General features: G+C 41.0%; 1 protein-coding gene and 1 non-coding gene across 2 annotated transcripts in view; both read left to right on the forward strand.

Annotated features, from left to right (window-relative positions):
• The window catches only part of CCND3 (cyclin D3), a 117,536-nt gene that overhangs the window by 42,879 nt on the left and 55,490 nt on the right, over positions 1-19,167 (forward strand). The gene's annotated exons all lie outside the window — the stretch shown is intronic.
• Positions 7,598-7,703, forward strand: LOC135268495 (U6 spliceosomal RNA). Its single transcript, XR_010336810.1, has one exon. It is a non-coding gene; the product is annotated as a U6 spliceosomal RNA (small nuclear RNA).

Consider the following 19,167-nt stretch of genomic DNA (forward strand, 5'->3'; position numbering starts at 1 on the left):
CGGACTACAAGTAAAAGAAAATGATGCAGCTCTGGGATGCTGCACACTGAGCAGTTGACAGTGGGGAGTAGGGGCTGAGGCTGAGGGTTCTGTCACTTTATACATACACACTCTGGACTGTATGAATTTGTCTCAAGAGGCACTATTTATTTATTTTTTTTTGAGATGGAGCTTTGCTCTTGTTGCCCAGGCTGGAGGGCAGTGGCATGATCTCGGCTCACTGCAACCTCCTCCTCCTGGGTTTAAGTGATTCTCTTACCTCTTATGTATCTTTTACCTCTTTTTTTTCCTTTTTAAAAAATTCTTTTCTGGTTATCTTTTGGGTCCAGATATCTCTTACCTCTTACCTCCTGAGTAGCTGTGTTTACAGGCACCCACCACCACACTCAGGTAATTTTTGTAAAGATGGGGTTTCACCATATTGGCTGATCTCAAACTCCTGACCTCAAGTGGTGCACCCGCCTCGACCTCCCAAAATGCTGGGATTACAGGCGTGAGTCACCATGCCTAGCCAAGAGGTACTACTATGTTTTAAATTTAAAAAATAAGGTAGAGATATAGACAATAAAGGAAACAGAACAGCCTCCTCTCTGTCTCTCTCTACTTCCCCCCAGCCCCAGGCTGGCCAACCAGCTGCTGTCCCCAGCCTTCACACCCCGCCAGCTGCTCTGCCAGCTCATTTCTTCCTGTCACCGTCAGGTTTCTTCACCGAGTGGCCTTCACCTGCTGTCTCGATTTCTTCCACAGCCACTCTTTATTTTAAAGCAACATTATGTGTTTTTGTTTGTGGATCGCCGGCATTCCAAAAAAGAAGAAAATCCCATAGACTTTAAAACAGCATCCGTGAGCAGCTCTCGATCCTGTCCAGCCCTTTCTGGCTCTCGCAGCACATGCATGTCCTTTCATAATTGTAATCTGCACAAATGCTATTTTGTGTCCTGAAATTTTTTACGTCACCTAATTTTATAAGCCTGCCTATGTATGGACACAGCATCATTTCTTCTATGAATGGTACTATGGTTGCTTAGCCAGGCCCTGATTGTTAGGCCCTTGGGTGGTTTCCAATTTTTTGCTATTTATTCATTCACCATTTAACCCCCTGCATTTGGGCTCTGCCTCCTACCAGTCTTTAAAAACTGCCCTTTTAAAGGTCAGTGCTATCAGACTTCTCTCCAGTTCTACCAGCCTCTTCTCAGTCCTTGACTAAGCCCTTGTCCTGACTTCAATTAGACTTGGCCTTCCTAGCCACCCTCATGGCCATCCACCCGCCCATCTATCAAGCTCTTGGTGAAATTCCAGCCTCCCTTCATTTCCTTTTGTCCTTTTTCTTTCTTTAATAATTTTTAAAAACATAGACATTTTTACATTTTTTGTTGTAAAAAGAATAAAACAACCAATAAGTGTACAATATAGAAAGTAAAAACATATGTTGTTTCAATTTTTTTTTTTTTTGAGACGGAGTTTTGCTCTGTCACCCAGGCTGGAGTGCAGTGGCGCTATCTCAGCTCACTGCAACCTCCACCACCCAGCTTCAAGTGATTCCCCTGCCTCACCCTCCCAAGTAGCTGGGACTACAGGCATCCGCCACCACGCCTGGCTAATTTTTTGTGTTTTAGTAGAAACAGTGTTTCACTATCTTGGCCAGATGGTCTCAACCTCCTGACTTCGTAATCTGCCTACCTCGACCTCCCAACGTGCTGGGATTATAGGTGTGAGCCACCGCACCCAGCTGTTATTTCAAATTTTTAAATTGATTTATGAAGCATACACAGACAAAAGAATATAAGTGCATATGTATGAATGTATGTATGTGTATATATACACGTGTGTATGTAGATTATGAAGTAGTATAATAAAACTAAACCTGGAATATACTTATCCTGAAACTGGAAAAATATGTCACCATTTACATAGGAGCTTCCTGTGTTCCCTTTTTTGGGCCATCCCTGTAACAAATCTCATTGTTAGGTGAATTGTGTTCATTTTATCATTTGCCTCATTAATTTTAATAATTTATGGACTTCAAGAGATTCTATGTAGTCATATCATCTATTAATAATGAAGTTGGGTTTTTTTTCAATTCTATACCTTTCATTTATTTTCCTTTGTTTTGTGTTTTGCTAGAGCCTCCAATTTAATGTCAGCTAGAAGCAGGGACAGCAGGCAGCCTTGACTTATTCCTGAACTTAAAGGAAATGCTTTTAATGCCTTCCCATTCATAACAAATACTGTAGGTTTAGGGTAGATGCTCTTTAATAGTTAAAGGAAGTTTTTTGTTTTTTTTTGTTTTTTTTTTTTTTTAAATAAGATGGGGTTTCACCATGATGGCCAGGCTGGTCTTGAACTCCTGACCTCAGGTGATCCACCCACCTCGGCCTCCCAAAGTGCTAGAATTACAGGCATGAGCCACCGCACCCGGCATGTTGTTAAATTTTTTTTTTTTTTGGGCAGGGCACAATGGCTTACGCGTGTAATCCCAACACTTTGGGAGGTCGAGGCGGGCAGATCACTTGAGGTCAGGAGTTCAAGACCAGCCTGGCCAACATGGTGAAACCCCATCTCTACTAAAAACACAAAATTAGCCAGGTGTGGTGGCATGCACCTGTAGTCCTAGCTACTCTGGAGGCTGAGGCAGGAGAATTGCTTGAACCTGGGAGGCAGAGGTTGCAGTGAGCCAAGATCACACCACTGTACTCCAGCCTGGGCAACAGAATGAGAAAAACAAAAAATCTTGTTTTTTAAACCTCTAAATCTAGTTTAATGTTAAATCTTATTATATGCTTTTTCCACACCTATTGAGATGAGATAATATGAGTTTTCATTTTTCATCTATGAGTGTTATAAACGACATTAATTATTATTATTATTTTAAAACAGGGTCTTGGTCTGCACTCAGAATGGGGTGCCATGGTGCAATCGTAGCTCACTGTAGCCTCAAGCTCTGGTGCTCAAGGAATCCTACTCCCTCAGCCTCCCCAAGTAGCTAGGACCACATGCACACACCTCCACAACCTGGTAATTAAAAAAATATTTTTTTTGTATAAATGGAACCTCAGGCTAGGTGCAATGGCTCATGCCTGTAATCCCAGCACTTTCGGAGGCTAAGGTGAGTGGATCACCTGAGGTCAGGAGTTCGACTAACCTGGCCAACATGGTGAAATCCTGTCTCTACTAAAAATATGAAAAATTTGCTGGTTGTGGTGGTGGGCACCTGTAATCCCAGCTACTTGGGAGGCTGAGGCAGGAGAATCGCTTGAATCTGGGAGGTGGACATTGCAGTGAGCCTAGATAGTGCCATTGTACTCCAGCCTGGGCAACAAGAGCAAAACTTTGTCTCAAAAAACAAAAAGAAAGAAATGGAGTCTCAGCACGTTGCCCAGTCTTGTCAAACTCTTGCCCTCCCAAAGTTCTGAGATTACAGAAGTGAGCCACTGCACTTGGCCTACGTTAATTTTTTTTTTTTTTTTTTTGAGACAGGGTCTCACTCTATCACCCAGGCTGGAGTGCAGTGGCACCATCTCAGCCCAGGTTTAAGCAATTCTCATGCTTTGGCCTCCAAGTAGCTGGGACTACAGGCGTGCACCACCACGCCGGAGTAATTTTTGTATTTTTAGTAGAGGCAGGGTTTTGCCATGTTGCTGAGGCTGATCTCAAACTCCTGACAAGTAATCCACCTGCCTCAGCTTCCCAAAATTCTGGGATTACAGGCCTGAGCCACCACACCTGGCCCTATTAATTTTTTGTGTTAAATTTTCTTTGCATTTCTGGGATAAATCCAATTAGGACATGATATATTATCTTGTTTATATACTGCTGGATTTGGTTTGCTTATATTTTGAGCACGGTGTTAGCATCTATGCTCCTAGGTGACATTAACTTTTAATTTTTCTTTCTCATACTATGTTTGGCCAGTTTGGAATTAAGATTTTACTAACCTCACTGACTGAATTGGCAGTATTTCTTTTTTAATATCTATGAAAGGCAACATAAAATTGGAATTGATGCTTTCTTTAATGTTTGATGGAACATTCCTGTAAAATGTTCTGAGTCTGGTATCATCTTTGTAGGAAGATTTTTAAATTACTGATTTAATTTGTGTTAATGACTATAGATAAATAGACCATATATCCTGGTTTGCTTGGGCTAGTGCCAGGTTATAGCTGTTGTCCTGGCATATTTATAAATGGCACTCCTTTCACTTTTAAAGATATACTGGTTTGGATAATAATAAGTAGAGTTATTCTATGTATAGGACTACTGAGGTTTTTCTTTCTTCTTGAGTTAGTTTTTGGTAAATTATGTTTTTCTATAATATCATCTAATTTGTCTGTATCAAATTTATTGGCATTAAGTTGTTTATAGTTTTCTCATCTTTTAACCCTCTGCTATAGATTTAAATATATCACTTTTGGCCAAGAACAGTGGCTCACGGCTGTAATCCCAGCTACTCAGGAGGCTGAGTGAGGCACAAGAATTGCTTGAACCTGACAGCTGGAGGTTGCAGTCAACCAAGATCGCAACACTGCACTCCAACTGGATGACGTAGTGAGACTCCATCTTAAAAAATATATATATATACACACACATATTTTTATTATTAAATGTATCTTATATTTATATATTAAATTTATATTAAAATTATATTAAATGGTATTAATTAGATTAGATTAGATTAAATTATATTAATTGTAGTACTATAGTAAAATATATTGATTATATTTAATCATATGAATTAAATTATGATTTAAGTTATATTGAAATTATAAACTATATTAATATATTTAATATGTGTGACTTTTTAAATCTCTAACGTCATTGATCTGTATCGTCCTTCTTTTTCTTGATCAATATACCTAAGGTTTGTTTGTTTTGTTAATCTTTTTTTCCCTCCCTCCCTCCCTTGTTTTGTTAATCTTTTTGATGTTAAACTTTTTTTTTTGAGACATAGTCTAGCTCTGTCACCAGGCTGGGTCTCGACTCACTGCAACCTCTGCCTCCCGGGTTCAAGTGATTCTCCTGCCTCAGCCTCCCAAGCAGCTAGAATTACAGGCATGTACTGCCATGCCCAGCTAATTTTTGTATTTTTAGTGGAGACGGGGTTTCACCATGTTGGCCAGGATGGTCTCGATCTCCTGACCTCGTGATCCACCCACCTTGGCCTCCTAAAGTGCTGAGATGACAGGCGTGAGCCACCACACCCAGCCTACTTTTTTTTTTTTTTTAAGATAGGGTCTCACTGTCACCCAAGCTGGACTGCAATGGCATGATCACGGTTTATTGCAGCCTTGACCTCCCAGACTCAGGTGATTGCCTCCTACCTCAGCCTCCTGAGTAGCTGAGACTACTGGCACATGCCACCAGCAAACCCAGCTAATTTTTGTATTTTTTGTAGAGACAGGGTTTCGCCATGTTGCCCAGGCTGGTCTCAAACTCCTGACCGCAAATGATTTGCCCGCCTCAGCTTCCCAAGTGCTTAGATTACAGACCTGAGCCACAATGTTAAACTTTTGACTTTATTGACCTTTTCTACTGTTTGTTTTCTGTCTCATTATTACTCCTCTTTTATTGTTTTCTTCTTTCTACTTTCTTAGGACTTATTGGGCTGGTCTTTTTTAAAGTTTTGTGCTTGATTTATCTATTTTGAATATTTCTCTTTTCTAATATATGCCCTTAAGGCTATATATTTCCCTATAAGTGTTGTCTTAGCTGCATTCTATAAGTTTGTTTTCTTTATTGCATGTACATATCATAAAATACATAGTTTTTTTTTTTTTTTTTGAGATGGAGTCTTGTTCTGTTGCCCAGGCTGGAGTGCAGTGGCGCAGTCTCAGCTCACTGTAGCCTCCCAAGTTCAACTAATTCTCCTGCCTCAGCCTCCTGAGCAGCTGAGACTTTAGGCATGCACCACCACGCCCAGCCAATTTTTATATTTTCAGTAGAGACAGGATTTCACCATTATGGCCAGGCTGGTCTCGAACTCCTTACTTCGTGATCTGCCCACCTCGGCCTCCCAAACCAAAGTGTTGGGATTACAGGTGTGAGCCACCGCACCCAGCCAAAATACAAAGATCTTAAGTCTACAGTTCTATACTTTTTTTTTTTTTTGAGACGGAGTTTTACTCTTGTCACCCTGGCTAGAGTGCAGTGGTACTATCTCAGTTCACTGCAACCTCCAACTCCGGGGTGCAAGCGACTCCCCTGCCTCAGCCTCCTGAGTAGCTGGGATTACAAGTGTGCACCACTATGCCCAGCTAATTTTTGTATTTTTTGTAGAGACGGGGTTTTGCCATGTTGGCCAGGCTGATCTCGAACTCATGACCTCAGGTGATCCGCTTGCCTCAGCCTCCCAAAGTGCTGGGATTACAGACATGAGCCATTGTACCCGGCCATCACCTGAAATTCTAAAATCCCAGCTGGGAATGGTCCTTAGAGATGATTGGGTCTAATTCCTACATCCCCATGGGGCTCTTCTGGGTGGTGGTGAAGCACCTCAAGCCAGATTCTCATCCCATAACTGGGTTGTTTTTGAGGTCTTACTATGTTCCTGGGGCTGGTCTCAAACTCCTGGGCTTAGGTGATCCTCTCATCTTGGCCCCCTGAGTAGCTGGGACCACAGGTGTGTGCCACTGTGCCTGGCTCCTTCCTGGTTTTGAGCTCCCACTTCGGCTTTAAGCTGTTTGGTAAAGTAGGTAAAATTGATTGTAATGGCCTCTTAAATGAGAAGGAGGCCATTATAACTTACCCATTACCCAGCCCAATCCTTGTCCCCTTGCTGGTTTTGCTCCCAGTTTACCTTTTCTACCCAGAGGACTCACACTGTTTCCCACTACCCAGGTCTTCACTCTGCCACCTGCTTCCTACCGCACCTTAGTTCTCTTAGTTCTCTGTTCCTGAGTCAGATTCTGCATGCCTGTTAAGCTGCCAACTAGTTAATCTGATAAACTAATTCCTCCAAAAGTACTACCTGGAGACGGTGCAAAAGTTGCTGCTTCGTACAAAGGTGCATTATGATATGGGTCCTTCCAGAGAAAATACCCTGCCGTTTGAGTCCTGGTCTGTGGGAGGAAGAGATGGAACAGCATGCAAGCTAGGAAGTCAGAAGAGAGTGTTAGATCATCAGCCTCCTCTGTCAAAGGAGACAGGTCCTTTCTGTGCATCCCTTGTGTAGGCTGGGAGGGGACAGACAGGGATACTGGCAGGGATGTGGCAGGAACATTTGATAATACGTTTTTTTTTTCTTTTTTTTTGAGACAGAGTTTTGCACTGTCGCCCGGGCTAGAGTGCAGTGGCGTGATCTCAACTCACAGCAACTTATGCCTCCTGGGTTCAAGCGATTCTCCTGGCTCAGCCTCGGAGTAGCTGGGATTATAGGCACCTGCCACCACGCCCAGCTAACTGTCTATTTTTAGTAGAGACAGGGTTTCACCATGTTGGCCAGGCTGGTCTCAAACTCCTGATCTCGTGATTGGCCCACCTCAGCCTCCCAAAGTGCTGGGATTATAGGCATGAGCCACTGTGCTCGGCCGATAATACCTTTCTAGGTGTAGAACTAGTTGCTGGAGGGGGTGGCAGGAGGATATAAAAATGGGTAAGATTTGTGCTTACTTCAGCAGCACATATATTAAATTGGAACGATATAGAGAAGATTAGCATGGCCCCTGCGCAAGGATGACATGTAAATTCATGAAGCATTAAAGAAGTATTTTTAATAATTAAAAAGAAAAATGGGAAGATTTGTCCCTGCCTTCAGGGATTGAGGGAAATGTTATACACAGGTAATAAATATACTGTAAACTATGATAAATGCTAGGAGAGACGTAACTGAGACTGTAGATAAAGGAGAACAACGTATTAAAACTGGAAGTTTTGAAAGGCTCCATAGCCAGGTGCGGTGGCTCACACCTGTAATCTCAGCACTTTGGGAGGTTGAGGCAGGCAGATCACCTGAGGTCAGAGTTCGAGACAAGCCTGACCAATATGGAGAAACCTTGTCTCTGCTAAAAATCCAAAATTAGCCAGGCATGATGGTACATGTCTGTAATCCGAGCTACTCGGGAGACTGAGACAGGAGAATCGCTTGAATCTAGGAGTTGGAGGTTGCGGTGAGCCAAGATTGAGCCACTGCACTCCAGCCTGGGCAACAAGAGAGAAACTCCATCTCAAAAAAAGAAAGAAAGAAAGGCTCTATAGAAAGGCCAATGGCAGCCTTAGACCCACATGTGAGGAAGATTTTTACAAAATATAAATATATCAGGCCAGGCGTGGTGGCTCATGCCTGTAATTCCAACACTTTGGGAGGCTGATGCAGGCAGACCACTTGAGGTCAGGAGTTTGAGACCAGCCTGGCCAACATGGCGAAACCCCATCTCTACTGAAAATACGAAAATTAGTCGGGTGTGGTGGTGCATGCCTGTAATCCCAGCTACTTGGGAGGCTGAGGCTGGAGAATCGCTTGAACCTGGGAGGTGGAGTTGCAGTGAGCCAAGATCATGCCAGTGCACTCCAGCCTGGGTGACAAGAGTGAAAGTCCATCTCAAAAAAATGAAAAAATAAAAAAGAATATATATATATGAGCAGATTTTCTGCTAATACTAGAAACTCTACAAATAATAGAATACAGAAAGAAAAGAAAATACCCTAAAGTCTTCCTTTTTTTTTTCTTTTTCTTTTTCTTTTTTTTTTTAATAATAATTGATAAAACAGGGTTTCACCATGTTGGCCAGGCTGGTCTTGATCTCCTAACCTCAGGAGATCCACCCGCCTCGGCCTCCCAAAGTGCTGAGATTACAGGCATGAGCCACCATGCCCGGCGTAAAGTTAATTATTTTCTTCTTCTTCTTCTTCTTTTTTTTTTTTTGCAAGATGGGGTTTCACCATATTGGTCAGGCTGGTCTCAAATTCCCAACCTCAGGTGATCCGCCTGCCTCAGCCTCCCAAAGTGCTGGGATTATAGGCGTGAGCCTCCGCGCCTGGCTAAAGTCTTCCTATTCAAGGCAACTTGATAGGATTTGGGGTGATTTCTGTTCTCTGCACATTAATGTATTTTAAATTTTTTAATTAACATTTTTACATTTATAACTTAGAATTTTTAATATTATCAAAAAGAAATAGAAATGGGGTCTCACTATGTTGGCCAGGTTGGTCTTGAACCCTTGGCTGCAAACAATCCTGCCTCGGCCTCCCAAAGAGTTGGGATTGCAGGCATGAACCACCATGCCCAGGCCGTTTATATATTTTTATGTCTTGTGTTTTAGAATAAAAGAACACACATTTATGAAAACAAATTTTAATGCCCAAAGACAACTCAGTGCTAACATTTTAGCATATTGTTCTCCTAGTCTTTTTGTAATACACAATGTTATCATCCCATTTATACAGTTGTATCCACTGCTTTTTTCAATTTCTCAGCATTGACCTGTTTATTATAAATACTTCATAAATATAACTGAGTGGTTGTGGGATGTAGTTCATATATGCATTTCCCTCCCATTCGACTGTAAGGTTGTTTATAAATTTTTTGCTATAATAAGTAACCATTTGTATGTTCTTACACATAAATAAAATTTTTAACTAATATATTTTTTAGAGCAGATTTGGGTTCACAGCAAAGTTGAGCTGTGAAAGTACAGAGTTCCCATGTAATTCCTATCCCCACACATGCAGAGACTCTCTCACTATGACACCCTGCACCCTAATGATATATTTGTTACATGTGATGAAACTGTGTTGACATATTATCACCAAAAGGCCAGCATTTACCTTAGGGTTCACTTTTGGTGGTGCCCATTTTTTGGTTTTTGACAAACATATGACATGTATCCACCATTGTAGTAATGTACAGAATATTTTCACTACCCTAAAAATCCTCTGTGCTCTTCCTGTTCATCTCACCCTTTCCCCTAACTCCTGGTCTTTTTTCTACTTCCATAGTATGGCATTTTCCAGAATGTCATTTACAGTCACACATCACTTAATGAGGGGAGTATATTCTGATAAATGAATTGTCAGGTGATCTTGTCATTGTGTGAACATCATCGAGTGTACCTACACAGACCTAGATGCAATAGCCTACTACACACCCAGGCTGTACTGAATTCTGTAGGCAGCTGTAACATAATGGCAAGTGTTTGTCTATCTAAAGGTAGAAAAGGTAGCCTAACAATAAGGTATGATAATCTCATAGGACCACTGTCATATATGCAGTCCATTGTTGACCAAAAACTATGTGGCATATGACTATTTGGAATCATATAGTATGTAGCTTTTCAGATTGGCATTCTTCACTAGGTAATATGCATTTAAGTTTTCTCTGTGTCTTTTTATAGCTTGATAGCTTGTTTCTTTCTTTCTTTCTTTAGCCTGTTGCCCAGGCTGGAGTGCAGTGGCTTGATCTTGGCTCACTGTAACCTCTGCCTCCCAGGTTCAAGCGATTCTCCTGCCTCAGCCTCCCAAGTAGCTGGGACTGCAGGCACGCACCACCACACTTGGCTAATTTTTGTATTTTAGTAGAAACGGCGTTTCACCATGTTGGCCAGGCTAGTCTCGAACTCCTGACCTCCAGTGATCCACCCGCCTCGGCCTCCTAAAATGCTGGGATTACAGGTGTGAGCCACCATGCCCGGCTGATAGCTCATTTCTTTTTTACCAAGGAATAATATTCCATTGTCTGGATGCACTAGTTTATTCCACATAATAATTATACATATTGTCCGGGCACGGTGGCTCATGCCTGTAATCCCAGCACTTTACGAGGCCAAGGAGGGTGGATTACGCGGTCAGGAGTTCAAGGCCAGCCTCTACTAAAAATACAAAAATTAGCCAAGCGCGGTGGCACCCACCTGTAGTCCCAGCTACTCAGGAGGCTGACACAGGAGAATCGCTTGAACCCAGGAGGCAGAGGATGGAGTGAGCCAAGATTGTGCCACTGCACTCCAGCCTGCGCAAAAGAGCAAGACTCCATCTCAAAAAAAAATAATAATTTTACATATTTATGGGGTACATAGTGATGTTTCAATATACCTAATGTGTAGTGATCAGGGTAATTAGCATGTCCATCATCTCAAACATTTTTCATTTTATTTGTTTTGGGAGCATTTACTCTCCTCCACCTAGCTATTTGAAACTATATATTACTATTGTTAACTGTAGTCATCCGACAGTGGTACAGAACACTGGAACTTATTCCTCTTATCTAGCTGTAATTTTGTAACCTTTAACAAATATCTCACTATGCCTCTTTTCCACTCCCCTTCCCATCCTCTAGTCTTTTCTGGTCTACATTTTCCTTCTATGAGGTCAGCTTTTTAAAACTTCCACATGTGAGTGAGAACATGCAGTGTTTAACTTTCTATTCCTGGCTTATCTCACTTCACATAATGTTCTCAGTTTCATCCATATTGACACAAATGACAGAATTTCATTCTTCTTTATGGCTGAAAAGTATTCCATTGTGTATATGTACCACATTTTCTTCATCCATTCATCTGCTGTTGGACACTGAGGTTGATTTGAATATCTTGACTGTTGTCAATAGTGCTGCAGTAAACATGGGGGTGTGGATGTCTCTTATTTTATTTTTTATTTTTATTTTTTGAGAAGGAGTCTTGCTCTGTCACCCAGGCTGGAGTGCAGTGGTGCAATCTCAGCTCACTGAAACTTCCGACTCCTGGGTTCAAGCAATTCTCCTGCCTCAGCCTCCCGAGTAGCTGGGATTACAGGTGCCCACCACCACACCCAGCTAATTTTTGTACTTTTAGTAGAGACAGGGTTTCACCATTTGCCCAGGCTAGTCTTGAACTCCTGACCTCAGATGATCTGCCCACCTCGGCCTCCCAAAGTGCTGGGATTACAGGCGTGAGCCACTGCACCTGGCCCATTCATATGTTTTCTTATGAGAAATGTCTTTTAGATCATTTGCCCATTTAAAAAATTGAATTGTTTTTATTGTTAACATCTTTAGTTCTTTGTATGTTCTGGATATTAATCCCCTGTGAATAGTTGATTAGATGAATACTTTGCAAATATTTTCTCCTATTCTGTAGGTTGTCTTTTCGCTGTGTTGTTTGCTGTGCAGAAGCTTTTTAGTTTGATATAATCCCATTTGTTTATTTTTGCTTTTGTTGCCTGGACTTTTGAAGTCTTGTTCATAAAATCTTTCCCAGATCAATGCCTGAAGCATTTCTTCTATGTTTTCTTCTAGTAGTTTTACAGTTTCAGGTCTTACATTTAGGTCTTTGGTCCATTTGCAGCTGATTTTTGTAAAGGGTGATAGGTGGGGGTCTAGTTTCATTCTTCTGCATATTGATATTCAGTTTTCCCAGCACCATTTATTGAACAGACTATCCTTACCTTAGTGAGTTTTCTTGGCACCTTTGTCAAAAATCAGTTGGCTATACATTCATGGACTAATTTCTGAGTTTCTTTTTTATTTTCTATTGGTCTATGTGTCTGTTTTTGTGTCACTATCATGCTATTTTAGTTATTACAGCTTTGTGGTATATTTTGAAGACTGGTAGTGCGATGCCTTCAGCTTTGTTCTTTTTGCTCAGGATTGCTTTGGCTATTTGGGGTCTTTTGTGGTTTCTTTTTTGTTTGCTTTTTGTTTGTTTTTTGAGACTGAGCGTTGCTCTGTAGCCAGGCTGGAGTGCAGTAGCTTGATCTCGGCTCACTACAACCTCCGCCTCCTGGGTTCAAGCAGTTCTCCTGCCTTAGCCTCTCGAGTAGCTGGGACTACAGGTACATGCCACCATGCCCAGCTAATTTTTTGTGTTTTTAGTAGAGACGAGGTTTCACCATGTTAGCCAGGATGGTCTTGGTTTCCTGACCTCATGATCCACCCACCTTGGCTTCCCAGAGTGCTGGGATTACAAGCATGAGCCACCATGCCTGGCCCAGTCTTTTGTGGTTTCTTGTGAATTTTAGGATTTTTTTTTCTATTTCTATGAAGAATATACAGACATGTTAGTAAGAATTACAGTGACTCTGTAGATTGCTTTTGGCAATACAATCATTTTAATAATATTAATTCTTCCAATCCATGAACATGGGCTGTCTTTGCATTTGTATCATCAATTTCTTTCATCAGTATTTTTAGTTTTCCTTGTAGAAGTCTTTTACCTCCTTGGTAAAATTTATTCATAGGTTTTTTTTTTTGGAGCTATTATAATGGAACTGCATTCTTGATTTCTTTTTCAACTAGTTTATTGTTCATGTATAGAAACACTACTGGTTTTTGTATGTTGATTTTGTATCATGCAACTTGAGTGGATTTATTGGTTTTTTGGTAGTCTTTTGGTTTTTCTATGTATAAGATTGTGTCATCTGCAAACAGGAAAAATTTGACTTCCTTCTTTTCCAATTTATAAGTCCTTTATTTTTTTTCTCTTGCCTAATTGCTCTGGCTTGGTATCCATTCACCTACTGAAGGACAAATTGGTCCTGCAAGTTTTGACAATTATGAATAAAGCCACTATCAACATCTGTGTGCAGGTTTTTGTGTGGACATAAGTTTTCAGTTCATTTGGGCAGACACCAAGGAGCATAACTGCTGGATTGTATAATAATAGTACTTTTAGTTATGTAAGAAACTGTTAAATTGTCTTTCAAAGTGAATATACCATTTTGCATTCCCACCAGCAATGAATGAGAGTTTCTGTTGCTTCACATTCTCACCATCATTTGATGTGCCAATGTTTGGTATCTTAGTCATTCTAATAGGTGCATAGTGGTACATCATTATTGTTTGTTTGTTTGTTTTTTTGAGGTGGAGTTTCGCTCTTACTGCCCAGGCTGTAGTACAATGTCACAATCTCGGCTCACTACAACTTCCGCCTCCTAAATTCAAGCAATTCTCCTGCCTCAGCCTCCTGAGTAGCTGGGATTACAGGCATGCGCCACCATGCCTGGCTAATTTTGTATTTTTAGTAGAGATGGGGTTTCTCCATGTTGGTCAGGCTGGTCTTGAACTCCCGAACTCAGGCGATCCGCCCACCTTGGCCTCCCAAAGTGCTGGGATTACAGGTGTGAGCCACGGCCCCCAGCCATTATTGTTTTAACCTGCAATTCTCTAATGACATATGATTTAGAACACCTTTTCATATGCTTACTTGCCATGTGTAGATGTTTGGTGAGGTATCAGCTCAGTTCTTCTGCACACTTTCTAATCAGGTTGTTGTCTTTTTTCTTTCTTTCTTTTTTTTTTTTAAAGACAGGGTTTCACCATGTTGGCTGGGCTGGTCTTGAACTCCTGACCTCAGGTGATTCACCTGCCTTGACCTCCCAAAGTGCTGGGATCACAGGCGTGAGCCACTGCGCTGGCTCTTTTTTTTTTTTTAATGACGGAGTTTCACTCTTGTCGCTGAGGCAGGAGCACAATGGCACAGTCTCGCTCACTGCAACCTCTGCCTCCCAGTTTCAAGCATTCTCCTGCCTCAGTCTCCTGAATAGTTTTTAATATAAAAGGCCACACCCAGCTAATTTTTTTTATTTTTAGTAGAGACGGGGTTTCGCCATATTGGCCAGGCTGTTCTCAAACTCCTGACCTCAGGCGATCCACACGCCTCAGCCTCCCAAAGTCTTGGGATTACAGTCGTGAGCCACTGTGCCGTAATCACGGTTGTTTGTTTTCTTTTCTTTTGTTTCTTTTTTTTTCTTGAGACGGAGTCTCCCTCTGTTGCCCAGGCTGGAGTGCAGTTGCACGCTCTTGGCTCACTGCAACCTCTGCCTCCTGGGTTCAAGCAATTCTCCTGCCTCAGCTTCCTGAGTAGCTGGGATTACAGGTGCGCACCACCACACCTGGCTAATTTTTGTTTTTTTAGTAGAGATGGGGTTTCACCATGTTAGCCAGGCTGATCTCTGACTCCTGACCTCAAGATCTGCCCACCTCAGCCTCCCAAAGTGTTCGGATTACAGGAGTGAGCCATCACGCCTGGTCTTGTTTTCTTATTGTTAAGATTTAAAGAGTTTTTTTTTTTGCATATTTCGAATAACAATCCTTTATCAGATGTGTTTTTTGCAACTATTTTCCCCTAGTCTGTGGCCTGTCTTCTCATTCTTTTGACATTGCCTTTTGTAGAGCAGAGGTTTTTTTTTTGAGACGTTTGCTCGTTACCCAGGGTGGAGTGCAATGGCGCGATCTCGACTCACCGCAACCTCCGCCTCCTGGGTTCAAGCAATTCTCCTGCCTCAGCCTCCTGAGTAGCTGGGATTACAGGCACGCACCACCATGCCCAGCTAATTTTTTGTATTTTTAGTAGAGACGTGGTTTCACCATGTTGACCAGGATGGTCTTGATCTCTTGACCTCGTGATCCACCCGCCTCGGCCTCCCAAAGTGCTGGGATTAAAGGCATGAGCCACCACACCCGGCCCCAAGGTTTTTAATTTTAATGAAGCTCAGCTTATCAATTATTTTTTCATAAATCATGCACTTGGGGTTCTATCTAAAAGCCATCCGCTAGGAGGCCAAGAGGCCATGGCCATGTTAGCCCAGCTGCAAGACTGGTTGTCAGTTGTAAGAAAATCATACTCCTTTAGGATCAGTATTGTGGATACATTTAGAAAGAGGAAAATGATACAGCAATTAAAATTCAGAGCTGGCTTACAGGATATTGACATGATCAGGCATACATTAGCCATTTACACAGCATTGTAATAAATATTCAAAAATGGGGTAATTATTTGGGCAGACAATATTATCAACTAATTGTGAAGGTGGCATATTCTACTATGAAGATGAATCTCTATAATGCAGTGGCTGTTGGGATTGAGAGAAGATGGTGAGGGGCTGTGAGAATGAGAAATATTCTTTTAATTATTTTTATTTGAAGGAGTATCTGAGAACTGTTTGAGGAATCAGTGATGAAATTAAGGAGGCACTAGAGGAGTTTTCAGAGGTAAAAGAGAGAGAAGAGAACAAAGCTAACCTCAAAAAGGAAGAGAAGAGATCACCAAGCCTAAAAGATGCATTTTCTCCTCAGCACAAAGCAGATTCCAGATATACATAATTCACCATTCAGAAAACAAATCTGCAGCCTGGCACACTAGTTCACGCCTGTAATCCCAGCACTTTGGGAGGCCAAGCCAGGAAGGGCACTTGAACCCAAGACTTCGAGACCAGGCTGGGCAACATAGCAAGACCTTTCCTATACTAAAAAAAAAAAAAAAAAAAATAGCTGAGTATGGTGGTGCGCACCTGTAGTCCCAGCTACTTGGGAGACTGAGGCTGGAGGATCACTTGAACCACTGGCAGCCTGAGCAACAGAACAAGACTCTGTCTCTAAAACACACACACACACACACACACACACACACACACACAGCAAAAAGCCTGCTCTATGGGAGTTGTAGTTATAGAAGGCAAAGCTTTTAATATACTAATGACCTAAAGATAAGCAGAAGTACTCCGCAAGCTTTACCAACTGGCTAGATTCTATAAGCACCCAATCTTTTCTGAAATGTTGCTACCTCTCAATAGGAAGCAATATCAGGGGTCCTTCCAAGGTATCACACTGAAGTATTAGAACAATGTCACAAGTCTTTGGAGCCAATGTTACAGGCACCAGAACCAATCAATGAGTTAAAGTTGACCAGTGAGGAGCTCAAAAGAGAGGAATGAGTGCAAAATGTAATCGACAATATGTTTTTTGCCATTTTCTTCCTCCCGTAAAATTAAAAAGTACGTTCCATTAATCCAGAGTTAATTAATATCCAGAGCTGGTTTACAGGATATTGACACGTTCAGGCATACATTAGGCATTTACACAGGATAGTAATAACTGTTCAAAAATGGGGTATTTAGGCAGCAAACGTTTACAACTAATTGTGAAGGTAGCATATTGAACTATGAAGATGAATCTCTACAATGCAGTGGCTATCAGAATTGCATTAATCAGAAAGTATGGGCCTGATTTTTATGGAGAATATTTCCAAAGTTAAAATCCTAAGAAATAGATTCATGACAAGTAACAAGACAAGGATGCCCATTCTTACCACTTCTATTTCAATATAGTATTGGAAGTCCTTACTAAAGCAATTCAGTAAGGCAAAAAATTGGCATCCAAATTGGAAAAGAAAAAGTAACATTTTCTCTGCAGATGACATGATCATATATATTTAAAAAAAAAAAACAAAAAACAGCCGGGTGCGGTGGCTCACACCTGTAATCCCAGCACTTTGGGAGGCTGAGGCAGGCAGATCAGGAGGTTAGGAGTTTGAGACCAGCCTGACCAATATGGTGAAACCCCATCTTTAAAAAAATAAATAAATAAAATAAAATGAAATGAAAAACCCAGTCGGTCACGGTGGCTCACGCCTGTAATCCCAGCACTTTCGGAGGCCGAGGTGGGTGGATCACAAGGTCGGGAGTTTGAGACCAGCCTGACCAACACGGAGAAACCCTGTCTCTACTAAAAATACAAAATTAGCTGGGCATGGTGGCGCATGCCTGTAATTCCAGCTACTGGGGACGCTGAGACAGGAGAATTGCTTGAACCCGGGAGATGGAGGTTGCAGTGAGTCGAGTTTGTGCCACTGCACTCCAGCCTGGGTGACTGAGCAAGACTCCATCTCACAAAAAAACCTCCAAAGACTCCACCAAAATCTGTTAGAACTAATAAACAAATTTAGTAAAGTTATAGAATACAAAATCTTACTACCAAAAGAAGTAACATTTCTATAAATTAATAACAAACTATCCCCCAAAGATATCAAAACAATATTCCCATTTATAATAGCATCAACAAAAATAATATACTTGAGAATAAATTTAATCAAGGAGGTAAAGGACTTGTACATAGAAAACTATAAAATATCGATGAAGTATCAAATCTGAGTCTCAGCACCAAAAAAAAAAAAATTGATGAAGTAAATTGAAGAAGACACAAATAAATGAAATGATATTCTGTGTTCATGAATTGGAAAAATTAATATGTTTAAATGACCATATTACCTGAAGCTACCTACAGAGCAATGCAATCTTCATCAAAATTCTAATGATTTTTTTTGCATAAATAGAAAAAACAATCCTAAAATTTATATGAAACCACAAAAGATCAATAGCTAAAACAATCTTGAGCAAAAAGAACAAAGCTGGAGGGGCCAGGCATGGTGCTTCACGCCTGTAATCCCAGTACTTTAGGAGACCGAGGTGGGCAGATCACGAGGTCAGGGGATTGAGACAATCCTGGAAACCCCGTCTCTTAAAAAAAAAACAATAAGAACAAAGCTGGAGGCATCTCACTACCTGAATATCAAATATACTATAAAGTTATCGCAATCAAAATAGCATGGTACTGGCCTAACAATAGATGTATAGACCAGTGGAACAGAATAGGGAGCCCAGAAATAAATCTACACATTTATGGTCAATTGATCTTCAACAGAGATGCCAAGTATGCACAATGAGGATAGGACAATCTTTTCAATAAATGGTTTTGGGAAAACTGGATATCCACATGCAGAAGAATAAAATTGGACCTTTATCTTGGACCAACTCAAAATAGATTAAAGACCTAAACTAAGAACTAAAACTGTAAAACTACTAGAAGAAAATTTAGTGAGAAAGCTTCTTGACATTGACCTGAGCAATGATTTTTTTTTTTTGGATATGGCTCTATAATGACATAGGACAGGCAAGAAATGCAAAAATGGACAAATGGGATTGCATCAAACTAAAAATCTTCTGTATAGCAAAGAAAACAATCAACAGAGTGAAGAGACAACCTACAGACTGTAAGAAAATATTTGCAAACCACATATTTCATAAGAAGTTAATATTCAAAATATATAAGGCACTTATATAACTCAATAGCAAGAAAACAAATAACCTGCTTAAAAAATGAGCAAAGGTCAGTTGAGAGAGGAAGAGAAAAACAAAATGAGTAAAGGACTTTAATAGACCTTTCTCAAAAGAAGATATGCACACGGCTGACTGTTCATGAAAAGGTACTCAACATCATTAATCATCAGCGAAATGCAAATTAAAATCACAATGAGGTATCGCCTCACACCTGTTAGAATGGCCACTATCAAACAGACAAAAGATAAGCATTGACAAGGCTGTGAAGAAGAGGGAATGCTTGCACACATTCTCCTTGGTGGGAATGTAAATTAGCATAGCTACTATAAAGGAAAGTATGGAGACTCCTCGAAAACTTAAAAACAGAACTGC

This window comes from Aotus nancymaae, unplaced genomic scaffold (assembly GCF_030222135.1).
Source record: "Aotus nancymaae isolate 86718 unplaced genomic scaffold, 86718_ANA_hifiasm-v0.15.2.pri h1tg000040l, whole genome shotgun sequence".
Taxonomy (NCBI): Eukaryota; Metazoa; Chordata; class Mammalia; order Primates; family Aotidae; genus Aotus; species Aotus nancymaae.